Source organism: Rhinichthys klamathensis, unplaced genomic scaffold (genome assembly GCF_029890125.1).
Source record: "Rhinichthys klamathensis goyatoka isolate OS25496 unplaced genomic scaffold, OSU_Roscu_1.1 h1tg000479l_1, whole genome shotgun sequence".
NCBI lineage: Eukaryota > Metazoa > Chordata > Actinopteri > Cypriniformes > Leuciscidae > Rhinichthys > Rhinichthys klamathensis.
Genome location: NW_026606967.1, coordinates 535,733 through 554,833, shown reverse-complemented (window position 1 = coordinate 554,833; position 19,101 = coordinate 535,733).

The following is a 19,101-nucleotide window of genomic DNA, read 5'->3' as shown; positions in this document are numbered from 1 at the left end:
GCACTGTACGGGCCCAGACCCGATGAAACGCACTGTAAGGGGAACCAGACCCGATGAAACGCACTGTAAGGGGAACCAGACCCGATGAAACGCACTGTACGGGCCCAGACCCGACGAAACGCACTGTACGGGCCCAGACCCGACGAAACGCACTGTACGGGCCCAGACCCGACGAAACGCACTGTACGGGGCCAGACCCGACGAAACGCACTGTACGGGGCCCAGACCCGACGAAACGCACTGTACGGGGCCCAGACCCGACGAAACGCACTGTACGGGGCCCAGACCCGACGAAACGCACTGTACGGGGCCCAGATCCGACGAAACGCACTGTAAGGGGCCCAGACTCGACGAAACGCACTGTACGGGGCCCAGACCCGACGAAACGCACTGTACGGGGCCAGACCCGACGAAACGCACTGTACGGGCCCAGACCCGACGAAACGCACTGTACGGGCCCAGACCCGACGAAACGCACTGTACGGGCCCAGGCCCGACGAAACGCACTGTACGGGCCCAGGCCCGACGAAACGCACTGTACGGGCCCAGGCCCGATGAAACGCACTGTACGGGCCCAGGCCCGATGAAACGCACTGTACGGGCCCAGGCCCGATGAAACGCACTGTACGGGCCCAGACCCGATGAAACGCACTGTACGGGCCCAGGCCCGATGAAACGCACTGTACGGGCCCAGGCCCGATGAAACGCACTGTACGGGCCCAGGCCCGACGAAACGCACTGTACGGGCCCAGACCCGACGAAACGCACTGTACGGGCCCAGACCCGACGAAACGCACTGTACGGGCCCAGACCCGACGAAACGCACTGTACGGGCCCAGACCCGACGAAACGCACTGTACGGGCCCAGACCCGACGAAACGCACTGTACGGGCCCAGACCCGACGAAACGCACTGTACGGGCCCAGACCCGACGAAACGCACTGTACGGGCCCAGACCCGACGAAACGCACTGTACGGGCCCAGACCCGACGAAACGCACTGTACGGGCCCAGACCCGACGAAACGCACTGTACGGGCCCAGGCCCGACGAAACGCACTGTACGGGCCCAGGCCCGACGAAACGCACTGTACGGGCCCAGGCCCGACGAAACGCACTGTACGGGCCCAGACCCGATGAAACGCACTGTACGGGCCCGATGAAACGCACTGTACGGGCCAGACCCGACGAAACGCACTGTACGGGCCCAGGCCCGACGAAACGCACTGTACGGGCCCAGGCCCGACGAAACGCACTGTACGGGCCCAGACCCGATGAAACGCACTGTACGGGCCCAGACCCGATGAAACGCACTGTACGGGGCCAGACCCGATGAAACGCACTGTACGGGCCCCAGACCCGATGAAACGCACTGTACGGGCCCAGACCCGATGAAACGCACTGTACGGGCCCAGACCCGATGAAACGCACTGTACGGGCCCAGACCCGACGAAACGCACTGTACGGGCCCAGACCCGACGAAACGCACTGTACGGGGCCAGACCCGACGAAACGCACTGTACGGGCCCAGACCCGACGAAACGCACTGTACGGGGCCAGACCCGATGAAACGCACTGTACGGGCCCAGACCCGATGAAACGCACTGTACGGGCCCCAGACCCGATGAAACGCACTGTACGGGGCCAGACCCGATGAAACGCACTGTACGGGGCCAGACCCGATGAAACGCACTGTACGGGGCCAGACCCGATGAAACGCACTGTACGGGGCCCAGACCCGATGAAACGCACTGTACGGGGCCCAGACCCGATGAAACGCACTGTACGGGCCCAGACCCGATGAAACGCACTGTACGGGCCCCAGACCCGATGAAACGCACTGTACGGGGCCAGACCCGATGAAACGCACTGTACGGGGCCAGACCCGATGAAACGCACTGTACGGGGCCCAGACCCGATGAAACGCACTGTACGGGGCCCAGACCCGATGAAACGCACTGTACGGGCCCAGACCCGACGAAACGCACTGTACGGGCCCAGACCCGACGAAACGCACTGTACGGGCCCAGACCCGACGAAACGCACTGTACGGGGCCCAGACCCGACGAAACGCACTGTACGGGCCCAGACCCGACGAAACGCACTGTACGGGCCCAGACCCGACGAAACGCACTGTACGGGGCCAGACCCGACGAAACGCACTGTACGGGCCCAGACCCGACGAAACGCACTGTACGGGCCCAGGCCCGATGAAACGCACTGTACGGGGCCAGACCCGATGAAACGCACTGTACGGGGCCAGACCCGATGAAACGCACTGTACGGGGCCAGACCCGATGAAACGCACTGTACGGGCCCCAGACCCGATGAAACGCACTGTACGGGCCCCAGACCCGATGAAACGCACTGTACGGGGCCAGACCCGATGAAACGCACTGTACGGGCCCAGACCCGATGAAACGCACTGTACGGGCCCCAGACCCGATGAAACGCACTGTACGGGCCCAGACCCGATGAAACGCACTGTACGGGCCCAGACCCGATGAAACGCACTGTACGGGGCCAGACCCGATGAAACGCACTGTACGGGGCCAGACCCGATGAAACGCACTGTACGGGCCCAGACCCGATGAAACGCACTGTACGGAACCAGACCCGATGAAACGCACTGTACGGGCCCAGACCCGATGAAACGCACTGTACGGGCCCAGACCCGATGAAACGCACTGTACGGGCCCAGACCCGACGAAACGCACTGTACGGGCCCAGACCCGACGAAACGCACTGTACGGGCCCAGACCCGACGAAACGCACTGTACGGGGCCCAGACCCGACGAAACGCACTGTACGGGCCCAGACCCGACGAAACGCACTGTACGGGCCCAGACCCGACGAAACGCACTGTACGGGCCCAGACCCGACGAAACGCACTGTACGGGCCCAGACCCGACGAAACGCACTGTACGGGGCCCAGACCCGACGAAACGCACTGTACGGGCCCAGACCCGACGAAACGCACTGTACGGGGCCAGACCCGATGAAACGCACTGTACGGGCCCAGGCCCGATGAAACGCACTGTACGGGGCCAGACCCGATGAAACGCACTGTACGGGGCCAGACCCGATGAAACGCACTGTACGGGCCCCAGACCCGATGAAACGCACTGTACGGGGCCAGACCCGATGAAACGCACTGTACGGGGCCAGACCCGATGAAACGCACTGTACGGGCCCAGACCCGATGAAACGCACTGTACGGGCCCAGACCCGATGAAACGCACTGTACGGGCCCAGACCCGATGAAACGCACTGTACGGGGCCAGACCCGATGAAACGCACTGTACGGGGCCAGACCCGATGAAACGCACTGTACGGGCCCAGACCCGACGAAACGCACTGTACGGGGCCAGACCCGACGAAACGCACTGTACGGGCCCAGACCCGACGAAACGCACTGTACGGGGCCCAGACCCGACGAAACGCACTGTACGGGCCCAGACCCGACGAAACGCACTGTACGGGGCCAGACCCGACGAAACGCACTGTACGGGGCCAGACCCGATGAAACGCACTGTACGGGCCCAGACCCGATGAAACGCACTGTACGGCCCCAGACCCGATGAAACGCACTGTACGGGCCCAGACCCGATGAAACGCACTGTACGGGCCCAGACCCGATGAAACGCACTGTACGGGGCCAGACCCGATGAAACGCACTGTACGGGCCCAGACCCGATGAAACGCACTGTACGGGGCCAGACCCGATGAAACGCACTGTACGGGCCCAGACCCGATGAAACGCACTGTACGGGCCCAGATCCGATGAAACGCACTGTACGGGGCCAGACCCGACGAAACGCACTGTACGGGGCCAGACCCGACGAAACGCACTGTACGGGCCCAGACCCGACGAAACGCACTGTACGGGCCCGATGAAACGCACTGTACGGGCCCAGACCCGATGAAACGCACTGTACGGGCCCAGACCCGATGAAACGCACTGTACGGGGCCAGATCCGATGAAACGCACTGTACGGGGCCAGACCCGATGAAACGCACTGTACGGGCCCAGACCCGACGAAACGCACTGTACGGGCCCAGACCCGACGAAACGCACTGTACGGGCCCAGACCCGATGAAACGCACTGTACGGGGCCAGACCCGATGAAACGCACTGTACGGGCCCAGACCCGATGAAACGCACTGTACGGGCCCAGACCCGATGAAACGCACTGTACGGGGCCAGACCCGATGAAACGCACTGTACGGGGCCAGACCCGATGAAACGCACTGTACGGGCCCAGACCCGACGAAACGCACTGTACGGGGCCAGACCCGACGAAACGCACTGTACGGGCCCAGACCCGATGAAACGCACTGTACGGGGCCAGACCCGATGAAACGCACTGTACGGGGCCAGACCCGATGAAACGCACTGTACGGGCCCAGACCCGACGAAACGCACTGTACGGGCCCAGACCCGACGAAACGCACTGTACGGGGCCAGACCCGATGAAACGCACTGTACGGGCCCAGACCCGATGAAACGCACTGTACGGGCCCAGACCCGATGAAACGCACTGTACGGGGCCAGACCCGACGAAACGCACTGTACGGGGCCAATGAGTGTGAAGCAGAACACATCTGACACAAACACTGCAGTCTTTATTTGACTGAATTCTGCATATTCAATGAAATGAGCTTCAGCACAAACAACGCATCCCATGTTATCAGAATCATGTTTCATTTCGCTTTAATGCTTTTAGCTGTATTTAGACATTCTTTGCATCTCAACCTTGCCAAAACCAAATACATTTCTATTATCTTCCATTCTAATAAAATGCGACTTTCAAATTTCACAAATGACAGATATCTAGATGAACGTGTTTCAGAGCATCATCAAGCCATGAGATTTATAGAAGCATTTATAGAAGTGTTGTGTTTGATTTGATGCATGCTAGTGCTGGTTCGTCCACTTCACAATCACCTGAACGACTGAATCTCTCTAAGACGAGGATAAAAGACACGAAACAGCCTCGTGATCAGACTGGCTCATTAAAGCACTTTACATGGCCTTGATTGATTTTATGTCAAGGGCTTTACAAAGGATTTAATGTTTTAATGCCTTGTAATTATGCTATTTTTAATTAGTAAATATGACCCTTTTGTGAACCACAGATTGATTTAACAATAGTCATTGTTGTCATAATAATCATACTCAGTCAGTTATACACGTCAATAATGCACTAACAAAGCTAAAGACAAGTGCCACAGAGATTCAGTTTTAGTGTTCAGTCTTAATATGCTATATAACTATCAGTGGGGCTTATGGTCAACAAACTCCTGTATTCTGTGAACCGGGTCGCATCGCTTCAGCTTCAGGTCGTTTCTATGGGCTTCGTTAAATATAGAGTCGTTTTACTCCAGAAGTCTTCAAAGGAGCGAGCAAAGATGAGTATAACTGAGTTACTTTATCTTCTTCTCACTAACATTAAGATTTTTAAATCTAATAAAAGAACTGGCTAGGTTAGCCGATTAGCACCCATATCTCCGTCAACACTTTCTCCGGCGCTTTCTCCTGTTTGTTTGCGTGACGTTCGGCATAAAGCCTGTATTGCTATCTCTGCAGTGTTGTGCAATACAAACTGTTCACTATGCAAATCTTCTGTATGCAATGAATTCCCGAACGGCCAACTACATTTGCTAACATGTGCCGTTATACAACACAGCTTTACTGCATTGAATACTGTGCAAATAATGCCTTGTGCTCGACTTGACCCTCCTTTTCCACAGTGACGAATGATTTCATTACTTCAATTATTGGATCCGACTTGTTTTTAGGTGAAGCCGCCGCAGAAACTGCAGAGTTCATCACTGTTCTGAGATCTGGTAATCAAATCACTAACCACGGACGGAGAGTTGCAGTTTTATGATTTATAAAAACTAACCCTAAAAGGCCATGTTCATCTATGTGATAAAAACAACGTCTATATGTTTTTTCAACCTCTAGTCACTTTCTGAAGCGTTTCTGATTTTTGCTTTGATTCTGAATTTTAGTTTAAAGTTGGCCAAAAATCATATCCTTCAATAAACCGGTATATTATTAGAAGAAAAAGGCAGAAAGTGTGAGTCTTTAGGGTTTCACTGGTTTTTGGGCTGTTGGGGCAGAGCTCATTGGGATTGATAGGCCTTCGGCAGATGTCTGCTAATCATATGACTAATATAAATGAGTTGAAAAACACACTCCCTGACAAACGGGGAAAACAATTATTTGCCCATTTAACATAGGGTGGCTGTGCAAAGAGCTCATTTAAGGGCAAGAATGGTGACAAATAATGCCACTCAGCTGCGAAACGCTGCCATTGACACATTCTGAGATTACCGTCATTTATATCAGTTTAGGCACTAGAAGGAGAAAAGAAATGATTAAGGAGATGTAAAAGTGCAAACTGCAGGCAGGAGAGGAGAAGGGAAGAGGCGAAGTGGCGTTTCCGAGAGCGAACAGCATAGATCACAGGTAAAGCTCCACAGAACGGAGATGTGTTTCTTCTTACCGCCGCTATAAATAACGTCCAAAGGCCAAAGTCATTAACCTTTTAGAGCCTGGCCAGGCGGGTCACGATCAGAGGAGCAGGACGGAGGAGGCAACAGAGATGATCTCGGGAAAACAATCACCTCTCACGTGATAGAATGACGGGGTGAATAGAGAATGGAAATTAACAAAAGATTATTAGGCACGAGGAACTGAAGACAAAGGCAGGGAAGAAAAAATCCTCCAAGGCAGCAAAGTCTTAATTCTCCCCCAGTCCCAGTCCTGGTGGAAGGTATCAGATGTGTTGTTTGGAGGGCCGCAGATGTTGGTTCACGAAGGGTTCAGTCATTACCCAGAGCCCACAGCGGGCCGGGGGACTAACCGTTCTGATCAGCGCCAGCACAGGCCCCAATGATTTACACATCAGCCCACCTGATGACCAGCTCCACCATCCACCAATCACTCGCACATATCGATCCGCCCTAAACAAGCCTTGCCTGCTCTCTACCATGAGCAATAATTAAAAAGGCAGCCATTGATTATAACTAATATTATGGGAGATCAGGATGTACACATGCTTCATGTTTCTGAGCCATGCTTCTTTACTGTTGGAAGTCTGGAAGAGAAGGCAATCTGAAGCAGAGGAGACAAAAACACCCAATATCGGATTCCTCCAAACTGGCATCCATGAGGTTGATATCGTGATATCATGCATGTGAGACCCTGAAACTCAGGCGATTCAATGACCACGGACGCGAGGGGTTTATGTGTTTAACTGAAACTCCACAAGCATTAATAACAATTTCCTCTTTGTGTGTCTTCCTCTTTTTAGTTAGAATCTATATCTGTATGTAGTCTAAAAATTAAAACTACTCTTTTCTTAGGAAGTGTTACAGTTACAATGATAAATGACAAAAACAAAACATTAAAGATAAAAAACACACAACCTTGCTAATAATTCCAGCTAACAAATAATATGTTTACTAGGCCCATTGTTTTTCTGATAAGATAAAAAACCTTTGAAAGTGGACTTTTTGTCATCTGTATTTGATCTAAAAAGGCGTCTCTAATTATATTATAAGGAAACCGCAAGGTAGCAGAGTGAAGGATGAATACACATCGACAGGAATGAATCAAGGGCGTTCGTGATAACGTTTAATACAATCACCGAAACGGTTGATGCCTCAGTCAAAGGGTTTATGATTGTTTGTCAGGGGAACTCCACGAGAGGAGCTATGGGACCAGAACGGATATTGATATGAGTAAATTGATATTGATATGGATTTGAATTGATATAGATCGGGGTTTGGAAGTCGTATAATAAAGAGTTCTTCAAGATAAACTGTGGTCAGACGATCAATGAGGATTGTGACCGTTATGTTCTTCAGACTTGAAGACTTTGAATTCGGTCTTGTATAAGAGACTGAGAGATTATATTATAATAAATCAAATGAGATCCCAGTCCTGCTCTGTGTGACTCTGCAGTTATTGTGTGCTTTAAGTAAATGTGCACATTAAAGGTGTATTATTATTATTACTAACCCTAGCCATTCGAGGTGCTTCGACCTTTGGGATTCAGTTTCACTTTGACATTTTAACATTGTTATTTTGACCCATAATTCTATGCAGGAAAAGTAGCTCTCGATAACAATTGCAATCATATCAGTAGTTCTCTAACTATTGGCAGAATCGGACATGCAAAATCATCCAAATGAGCAGATGCTGTCTGTGATTCAGGGGGAAATACTGCCATCTAGTGAGAGCCCAGGACCCTCCGGCTGGCTCATGCACGGCTGCCAGAGTTTGAAAGGAATTTACAAATAAATAACCTGATGGGCTGCATGCTTGTTTTTCTTTCATATTCATATTTATCTAAAACAAAACACCATACTAAAATTTGGTTGTAACATGTATGATGCATAATGATAATTTATGATTAATAAATGTTCTCCAGATCATCCAAGGCTTTTGTTATGTTTTCTAAATTCACTGGCATCAAACATCAGACTTCTGATTCATAATTAGGTGAACAACCACTCTAATGATGGAAGCTTGCAAAATGAAGATGACTACATTTCAGGTCAAATTTAATCAAATTTGTTGCCATAAAAATTAAAAAGAGTCTCAATTAAAGCTTTTAGAGAAATGCTTACAATGTACTTGGCCCCTCTTAGCTTCCTATAACTGGATTTTAGCGGAAATGTAATCTTAATGTTCTTCTGCCATGGGAGAATCATCTCGAGGTCATTGACTCCGCCGTGAACTCTGGATTAAGGGAAAATGTCAACGTTTCACCAACTACAGCTGCTCTGTGTTCATCCCCATATGTGCTGTATTTAATAATAATAATAATAATAAAGTGGAGGGAAATAGTGGACAGCACTGCTGTTAATTGTCTTAAGAATTAGAATTTCTAATTTTGAGCTGTATTTCGGCATCATCTTCAGATTGGGTATAAATATACCTTGATCCAAATGCCAAATTTATACCACTTTGGGAAATTATTCTAGTGATTAAATTTTGATCAAGAAAAGTATAATATCATAATTACATTTTTGACATAATTATACTGGATACAGCTGTCCCCTAAATCCTGTAAAGAAGTCGTGCGCTTCTGGTGATTTTGCCTTTATTCCGTAGCTTGTCCAGTGCAGCCAATCGCCATTCACACCAAATCCTCCCAAAGTTGAGCAACAAAGTCCATCAGCATTTAAACATGCAAATCTGCTCCGCGTTAAGTGAGGTTGCTTTGATTTGACGGCTCCCTTGATGTATGCAAACTGTTATCTGCTTGCTGATGCCAATTACAACACCCTAACATTGTACACCCCCCCCCCCCAATCCCTTCTCCTGCCGTAGGCTGCACTCTAATACATTAGTCATTATGAGGATGCGTCACGTGGAGGACTTCATTACTTGCTGAACGGACCCTTTCCCGTGTTTTCCCTCAAACTTTTCCTCTCCATCAGATTCCTGCCATTAACATAGCTCGGACAAAACAAATACTGCAGCGCATATTTCTCTGTGGCGTTTTCTTTTGCTTTGTGCCTTTAATCGTTCAAAGAGATTTTTCCCATCGTTTTACACTTCTACACTCTTCAGTTATTGAAATATTAACCCTTTGACCGTGAAGGCTTCTTCCACTGGAGACGCAACGAGATATTGCTGCAGATGAACTGTAAAGCTGCTGTTAAATTCAGATTAGCTTGCAAAATGCCCTGTCAGCCTGCAGTCGTCCATGATGCTGCGCAAAAATATACATGCATTTGCTCAGGCACATACACACTTTAAACAAATGCGTACACTTAGACACAAACAAATAGGCTGTAGTTTGGAGATATCAGCTGTTATCAGCATCGGTCCCCAGGCACTATGCTAACAGCCTCCTCTACAAGCCAATTTACAAGGATCTGGTCATGTTTGCATTAGCCTCTTCCCAGTGCATGAACGCTGCAGAAGAGAAGTGAGGAAATATATGAATAATTCAGTCTACCTCCTGGCCATTAGCATGTTTCCCTTGAATAAAGTGATAATAGGTTATCATCTGTGAAATGGAAATTGCATAACAAAGACAACGAAAATGTCTGCTGTTACACCAAAGAAAATTAATTTCACAGCACATCTGCTCCACAAAGCCTGACCTGCGAATGCAAAGTAAGATAAAATGTACTGCCTCAATAATTAGATTAGCATTCCTGCTCGCAGGCGGGAATCTTCAGTACCGTTCCTTTTCCCAAATACCTCAGTTTGCAATAATGAAACGACTCAACTAATTATGCAAAGTTGAAAACCTTTTGTATTACCTTATTATATTAAGCAAATGATGCATGGATCATACACGATGCATTTGCTTGAGCAATAATAGCTTGGCTCCTTGCAAACATAAGGCAATAATCACTAACCATGGCATTTAGCTTTAAATTGCCTTACAGTCCTTGAAAAAGCAACTTTCACTGTGCGAAATTTTATTTGTAAGATTTGAAAGTCTGTTTTTCTCTCCAGGAGAGAGGTAAAACTATTACATTTAGAAGGTTTCATTTCAGTAAAAAAAAAAAAAAAAAAGATAAAAAAAAAAAAAAGAAGAAAGTGAATTTAATTGATTCCCAAAGTTGCCTGGTAGCCATAATTTATTTTGTTCTTGGTTGTTTACGCTGGGACAGCTGAAAATGATAAGAGAATGTGAGCTGCTAATCCAAAATAGAGACTGATAGTCCCTTGGGGTCGTAACCATGAGATGATCCTAAATGGAATGTGTCACATTACACCTGTATTCCTGTTTTTATTCCGTTTTGGTATCTGTGTTCACATATCCTGTGTTTAATATCATTCCTCTTAGGCTGGGTGTTACAGATCAGCCAGGCTCTGACACCAGCCAATCACGGCGCAGTCCCTCACCTGAGCTCTGATCACACACACCTGCACCTCATCACCACACCACTATTTATACACACACTTCACCACAGCTCATTGTCTGGTCTTGTTCGTATGAAGAGGACTACTTACTTTAACTTAGCAACGGTCTACCTGATATCTCCAGCGATCCTTCTCCAGTCTCCACTCCAGTGTCTCGTCTCCATTCTCCTCAGTGTTCCTCCTCCAGTGTCTCGTCTCCATTCTCCTCAGTGTTCCTCCTCCAGTGTCTCGTCTCCATTCTCCTCAGTGTTCCTCCTCCAGTGTCTCGTCTCCATTCTCCTCAGTGTTCCTCCTCCAGTGTCTCGTCTCCCTTCTCCTCAGTATTCCTCCTCCAGTGTCTCGTCTCCATTCTCCTCAGTATTCCTCCTCCAGTGTCTCGTCTCCATTCTCCTCAGTGTTCCTCCTCCAGTGTCTCGTCTCCCTTCTCCTCAGTGTTCCTCCTCCAGCGTCTCGTCTCCATTCTCCTCAGTGTTCCTCCTCCAGTGTCTCGTCTCCATTCTCCTCAGTGTTCCTCCTCCAGTGTCTCGTCTCCATTCTCCTCAGTGTTCCTCCTCCAGTGTCTCGTCTCCATTCTCCTCAGTGTTCCTCCTCCAGTGTCTCGTCTCCATTCTCCTCAGTGTTCCTCCTCCAGTGTCTCGTCTCCCTTCTCCTCAGTGTTCCTCCTCCAGTGTCTCGTCTCCATTCTCCTTAGTGTTCCTCCTCCAGTGTCTCGTCTCCATTCTCCTCAGTGTTCCTCCTCCAGCGTCTCGTCTCCATTCTCCTCAGTATTCCTCCTCCAGTGTCTCGTCTCCATTCTCCTCAGTGTTCCTCCTCCAGCGTCTCGTCTCCATTCTCCTCAGTGTTCCTCCTCCAGTGTCTCGTCTCCATTCTCCTCAGTGTTCCTCCTCCAGCGTCTCGTCTCCATTCTCCTCAGTGTTCCTCCTCCAGTGTCTCGTCTCCCTTCTCCTCAGTATTCCTCCTCCAGTGTCTCGTCTCCATTCTCCTCAGTGTTCCTCCTCCAGCGTCTCGTCTCCATTCTCCTCAGTGTTCCTCCTCCAGTGTCTCGTCTCCCTTCTCCTCAGTGTTCCTCCTCCAGTGTCTCCTCTCCATTCTCCTCAGTGTTCCTCCTCCAGTGTCTCGTCTCCATTCTCCTCAGTGTTCCTCCTCCAGTGTCTCGTCTCCATTCTCCTCAGTGTTCCTCCTCCAGTGTCTCGTCTCCATTCTCCTCAGTGTTCCTCCTCCAGCGTCTCGTCTCCATTCTCCTCAGTGTTCCTCCTCCAGTGTCTCGTCTCCATTCTCCTCAGTGTTCCTCCTCCAGCGTCTCGTCTCCATTCTCCTCAGTGTTCCTCCTCCAGTGTCTCGTCTCCATTCTCCTCAGTGTTCCTCCTCCAGCGTCTCGTCTCCATTCTCCTCAGTGTTCCTCCTCCAGTGTCTCGTCTCCATTCTCCTCAGTGTTCCTCCTCCAGCGTCTCGTCTCCATTCTCCTCAGTGTTCCTCCTCCAGTGTCTCGTCTCCATTCTCCTCAGTGTTCCTCCTCCAGCGTCTCGTCTCCATTCTCCTCAGTGTTCCTCCTCCAGTGTCCCGTCTCCATTCTCCTCAGTGTTCCTCCTCCAGTGTCTCGTCTCCATTCTCCTCAGTGTTCCTCCTCCAGTGTCCCGTCTCCATTCTCCTCAGTGTTCCTCCTCCAGTGTCTCGTCTCCATTCTCCTCAGTGTTCCTCCTCCAGTGTCTCGTCTCCATTCTCCTCAGTGTTCCTCCTCCAGTGTCTCGTCTCCATTCTCCTCAGTGTTCCTCCTCCAGTGCCTTGTCTCCATTCTCCTCAGTGTTCCTCCTCCAGCGTCTCGTCTCCATTCTCCTCAGTGTTCCTCCTCCAGTGTCTCGTCTCCATTCTCCTCAGTGTTCCTCCTCCAGCGTCTCGTCTCCATTCTCCTCAGTGTTCCTCCTCCAGTGTCTCGTCTCCATTCTCCTCAGTGTTCCTCCTCCAGTGTCTCGTCTCCCTTCTCCTCAGTGTTCCTCCTCCAGTGTCTCCTCTCCATTCTCCTCAGTGTTCCTCCTCCAGTGTCTCGTCTCCATTCTCCTCAGTGTTCCTCCTCCAGTGTCTCGTCTCCATTCTCCTCAGTGTTCCTCCTCCAGTGTCTCGTCTCCATTCTCCTCAGTGTTCCTCCTCCAGCGTCTCGTCTCCATTCTCCTCAGTGTTCCTCCTCCAGTGTCTCGTCTCCATTCTCCTCAGTGTTCCTCCTCCAGTGTCTCGTCTCCCTTCTCCTCAGTGTTCCTCCTCCAGCGTCTCGTCTCCATTCTCCTCAGTGTTCCTCCAGTGTCTCTTCTCCATTCTCCTCAGTGTTCCTCCAGTGTCTCCATTCTCCTCAGTGTTCCTCCTCCAGCGTCTCGTCTCCATTCTCCTCAGTGTTCCTCCTCCAGTGTCTCGTCTCCATTCTCCTCAGTGTTCCTCCTCCAGTGTCTCGTCTCCCTTCTCCTCAGTGTTCCTCCTCCAGCGTCTCGTCTCCATTCTCCTCAGTGTTCCTCCAGTGTCTCTTCTCCATTCTCCTCAGTGTTCCTCCAGTGTCTCGTCTCCATTCTCCTCAGTGTTCCTCCTCCAGTGTCTCGTCTCCCTTCTCCTCAGTGTTCCTCCTCCAGTGTCTCGTCTCCATTCTCCTCAGTGTTCCTCCTCCAGCGTCTCGTCTCCATTCTCCTCAGTGTTCCTCCTCCAGTGTCTCGTCTCCATTCTCCTCAGTGTTCCTCCTCCAGTGTCTCGTCTCCATTCTCCTCAGTGTTCCTCCTCCAGTGTCTCGTCTCCATTCTCCTCAGTGTTCCTCCTCCAGTGTCTCGTCTCCATTCTCCTCAGTGTTCCTCCTCCAGTGTCCCGTCTCCATTCTCCTCAGTGTTCCTCCAGTGTCTCGTCTCCATTCTCCTCAGTGTTCCTCCAGTGTCTCGTCTCCATTCTCCTCAGTGTTCCTCCTCCAGTGTCTCGTCTCCATTCTCCTCAGTGTTCCTCCTCCAGTGTCTCGTCTCCATTCTCCTCAGTGTTCCTCCTCCAGTGTCTCGTCTCCCTTCTCCTCAGTGTTCCTCCTCCAGTGTCTCGTCTCCCTTCTCCTCAGTGTTCCTCCTCCAGTGTCTCGTCTCCATTCTCCTCAGTGTTCCTCCTCCAGTGTCTCGTCTCCATTCTCCTCAGTGTTCCTCCTCCAGTGTCCCGTCTCCATTCTCCTCAGTGTTCCTCCAGTGTCTCGTCTCCATTCTCCTCAGTGTTTTTCCTCTAGTGCCTCGTCTCCATTCTCCTCAGTGTTCCTCCTCCAGTGTCTCGTCTCCATTCTCCTCAGTGTTCCTCCTCCAGTGTCTCGTCTCCATTCTCCTCAGTGTTCCTCCTCCAGTGTCTCGTCTCCATTCTCCTCAGTGTTCCTCCTCCAGTGTCTCGTCTCCCTTCTCCTCAGTGTTCCTCCTCCAGTGTCTCGTCTCCATTCTCCTCAGTGTTCCTCCTCCAGTGTCTCGTCTCCATTCTCCTCAGTGTTCCTCCTCCAGTGTCTCGTCTCCATTCTCCTCAGTGTTCCTCCTCCAGTGTCCCGTCTCCATTCTCCTCAGTGTTCCTCCAGTGTCTCGTCTCCATTCTCCTCAGTGTTCCTCCTCCAGTGTCTCGTCTCCATTCTCCTCAGTGTTCCTCCTCCAGCGTCTCGTCTCCATTCTCCTCAGTGTTCCTCCTCCAGTGTCTCGTCTCCATTCTCCTCAGTGTTCCTCCTCCAGTGTCCCGTCTCCATTCTCCTCAGTGTTCCTCCAGTGTCTCGTCTCCATTCTCCTCAGTGTTCCTCCAGTGTCGCGTCTCCATTCTCCTCAGTGTTCCTCCTCCAGTGTCTCGTCTCCATTCTCCTCAGTGTTCCTCCTCCAGTGCCTCGTCTCCATTCTCCTCAGTGTTCCTCCTCCAGTGTCTCGTCTCCATTCTCCTCAGTGTTCCTCCTCCAGTGTCACGTCTCCATTCTCCTCAGTGTTCCTCCTCCAGTGTCCCGTCTCCATTCTCCTCAGTGTTCCTCCAGTGTCTCGTCTCCATTCTCCTCAGTGTTCCTCCAGTGTCTCGTCTCCATTCTCCTCAGTGTTCCTCCTCCAGTGTCTCGTCTCCATTCTCCTCAGTGTTCCTCCTCCAGTGCCTCGTCTCCATTCTCCTCAGTGTTCCTCCTCCAGTGTCTCGTCTCCATTCTCCTCAGTGTTCCTCCTCCAGTGTCTCGTCTCCCTCGTCTCCATTCTCCTCAGTGTTCCTCCTCCAGTGTCTCGTCTCCATTCTCCTCAGTGTTCCTCCTCCAGTGTCTCGTCTCCATTCTCCTCAGTGTTCCTCCTCCAGTGTCTCGTCTCCCTTCTCCTCAGTGTTCCTCCTCCAGTGTCTCGTCTCCATTCTCCTCAGTGTTCCTCCTCCAGTGTCCCGTCTCCATTCTCCTCAGTGTTCCTCCTCCAGTGTCTCGTCTCCATTCTCCTCAGTGTTCCTCCTCCAGTGTCTCGTCTCCATTCTCCTCAGTGTTCCTCCAGTGTCTCGTCTCCATTCTCCTCAGTGTTCCTCCAGTGTCTCGTCTCCATTCTCCTCAGTGTTCCTCCTCCAGTGTCTCGTCTCCTTTCTCCTCAGTGTTCCTCCAGTGTCTCGTCTCCATTCTCCTCAGTGTTCCTCCAGTGTCTCGTCTCCATTCTCCTCAGTGTTCCTCCTCCAGTGTCTCGTCTCCATTCTCCTCAGTGTTCCTCCTCCAGTGTCCCGTCTCCATTCTTCTCAGTGTTCCTCCAGTGTCTCGTCTCCATTCTTCTCAGTGTTCCTCCAGTGTCTCGTCTCCATTCTCCTCAGTGTTCCTCCTCCAGTGTCTCGTCTCCATTCTCCTCAGTGTTCCTCCTCCAGTGTCTCGTCTCCATTCTCCTCAGTGTTCCTCCTCCAGTGTCTCGTCTCCCTTCTCCTCAGTGTTCCTCCTCCAGTGTCTCGTCTCCCTTCTCCTCAGTGTTCCTCCTCCAGTGTCTCGTCTCCATTCTCCTCAGTGTTCCTCCTCCAGTGTCTTGTCTCCATTCTCCTCAGTGTTCCTCCTCCAGTGTCCCGTCTCCATTCTCCTCAGTGTTCCTCCAGTGTCTCGTCTCCATTCTCCTCAGTGTTTTTCCTCTAGTGCCTCGTCTCCATTCTCCTCAGTGTTCCTCCTCCAGTGTCTCGTCTCCATTCTCCTCAGTGTTCCTCCTCCAGTGTCTCGTCTCCATTCTCCTCAGTGTTCCTCCTCCAGTGTCTCGTCTCCCTTCTCCTCAGTGTTCCTCCTCCAGTGTCTTGTCTCCATTCTCCTCAGTGTTCCTCCTCCAGTGTCTCGTCTCCATTCTCCTCAGTGTTCCTCCTCCAGTGTCTCGTCTCCATTCTCCTCAGTGTTCCTCCTCCAGTGTCTCGTCTCCATTCTCCTCAGTGTTCCTCCTCCAGTGTCTCGTCTCCATTCTCCTCAGTGTTCCTCCTCCAGTGTCTCGTCTCCATTCTCCTCAGTGTTCCTCCTCCAGCGTCTCATCTCCATTCTCCTCAGTGTTCCTCCTCCAGTGTCTCGTCTCCATTCTCCTCAGTGTTCCTCCTCCAGTGTCCCGTCTCCATTCTCCTCAGTGTTCCTCCTCCAGTGTCTCGTCTCCATTCTCCTCAGTGTTCCTCCTCCAGTGTCTCGTCTCCGTTCTCCTCAGTGTTCCTCCAGTGTCTCGTCTCCATTCTCCTCAGTGTTCCTCCTCCAGTGTCTCGTCTCCATTCTCCTCAGTGTTCCTCCTCCAGTGCCTCGTCTCCATTCTCATCAGTGTTCCTCCTCCAGTGTCTCGTCTCCATTCTCCTCAGTGTTCCTCCTCCAGTGTCCCGTCTCCATTCTCCTCAGTGTTCCTCCAGTGTCTCGTCTCCATTCTCCTCAGTGTTCCTCCAGTGTCTCGTCTCCATTCTCCTCAGTGTTCCTCCTCCAGTGTCTCGTCTCCATTCTCCTCAGTGTTCCTCCTCCAGTGCCTCGTCTCCATTCTCCTCAGTGTTCCTCCTCCAGTGTCTCGTCTCCATTCTCCTCAGTGTTCCTCCTCCAGTGTCTCGTCTCCCTTCTCCTCAGTGTTCCTCCTCCAGTGTCTCGTCTCCATTCTCCTCAGTGTTCCTCCTCCAGTGTCTCGTCTCCCTTCTCCTCAGTGTTCCTCCTCCAGTGTCTCGTCTCCATTCTCCTCAGTGTTCCTCCTCCAGTGTCCCGTCTCCATTCTCCTCAGTGTTCCTCCAGTGTCTCGTCTCCATTCTCCTCAGTGTTCCTCCTCCAGTGTCTCGTCTCCATTCTCCTCAGTGTTCCTCCAGTGTCTCGTCTCCATTCTCCTCAGTGTTCCTCCAGTGTCTCGTCTCCATTCTCCTCAGTGTTCCTCCTCCAGTGTCTCGTCTCCATTCTCCTCAGTGAGCCTGCTAAGGTTTTGCTGGGGGCTTGCTGAGGGCTTGCTAAGGGCTTGCTGCGGTGGCCTGACGCTGAAGGAAGGCCCATTCCTGGTGGGAAGAGGGTGGTATTGCCCGAGACACGAGCTTGGGGCTTGACAGGCATTATTGTCTATTTATCTATGGCAGGAATGCTTGAATGGGCCAGAGTAGAGAAAGAAGTGGAGGGAGATAGCGGATGTCTCGCAGACGGGGGTGAGGGTAGTCCTCTGCGTCTTTACCTGTGGGGACCCGTTTGATTGGGCTGACACCCTAGAGATACTGCAGATTCTCTTGCTGATTGGCTAGATTATTTAAATCTGTTCCTCCCGAACCTTGTTAAATAGAACCATCTACTGTAAATGCAGCAAATTTTGGCTTGCATTTCTGTACCTGAGGCTGAATATCTTTTTCTATGTAATGCATCAGCCATAGTCCCACACCGGCTAAACACAGTCTGGTTAAACCTGCTGTGGGGCCCACCGACTGTTTCTTTGAAATGGGCCTCCGAATTGCAAAGGCCACCTCTGGTTGTACTCTTGTATGTGAAACTTGGTATGGTTCTTGTGAACGAGTGTATTGCATCCTTGCTGAAAATTGTTCGAGGCTCCATTTGTCTTTGCTTCTTTAACATAGAAGATGTCTTGTGATAAGAAGGGGTGTACAACACACCTCTCGTCTCGTCCTCACCTGATTTCCCTCACTGTCAATCAGGTCACCTCTGCATCATCTCTTCTCAACGCAACTCCACTTACGCTGGTCCCATCTGCCAACTCAGTGTAGTGTTTCTCTGGCTGGAATTTATTGTCAAACTTTTGGAATTTTCAAATGTCTGATGTGTGATGTCAACCATGAGTCCCTTCTTTTGCAGTCTGTTGAACTGACAGTCATTTGCGTTTGCTTCTGCCATTTTCTGCATAGACTTTACAAGCATAGTTGTCCCTCAAAATATGTAGAGCATTCCTAGCATCCTCGTCTGCTTCTCTCATTACAAGAGATGTGGTCCAGGTAATGAATCAGCTCAGCATATGCTTCCTCATTCTTGTTGACAGCATCTTCTTCACTCTCATCATAACTTGCTGGGGAGGCTCTAACAATAACGTGTCCTTCAGCCTGAGCAAATGCAGGTGGCCTAAACGTCTCTCAAAGTTTGTTTTTTTCATCTCTGTCAAAATACAGTCATTTCCATCGGTTACCTACTTCTCTCCTGGGCCCATAACTTGCTGGCACAGCTATTTCTGCACATTGATTTAATTCCAGCTATCGGTTATATTTCAGCTATTGTTTTAATTTTGAAATAATTTCTGTCATGACAACTCTCAGAGTGTTTGGCGTGGTAATGGCAATGACAATGTTAATATGTTTGGTCTTGGTGGAATAGATCTGCTACGCTGCTGCTGATGATTATTGCTGCGTCTGCTGTTGCAGAGCAAGTACAGGACTTGTTACTGCCAATACATACTCAACACGCTGCTGTGAGCAAGTAAAACATGATGCTGCTGTACAATATTGCATACATGAACTACGCATAGCAGATCTATACAGGTTAAGTCTCATGACAGAACATTGTATTGTATATTACTTGTAGGCCTATATCATCTTAGGGTGTGTTCACACTTGGCATGTTTCGTTCGATTAAAATAAACCCTGGTGCGATTTCTATGTAAGTGTGGTTCATTTGAATAAGTGAGAACGCCGCCATCCGAACCCTGTCACCAAATAAGCAGACCGAGACTGCTGAAAAGATGGGTCTCGATCCGCTTCCAAACGAACTCTGGTGCGGTTCGAATAAAATATATGAACGCTGTAGTAAGTTTCGTAGGTGAAG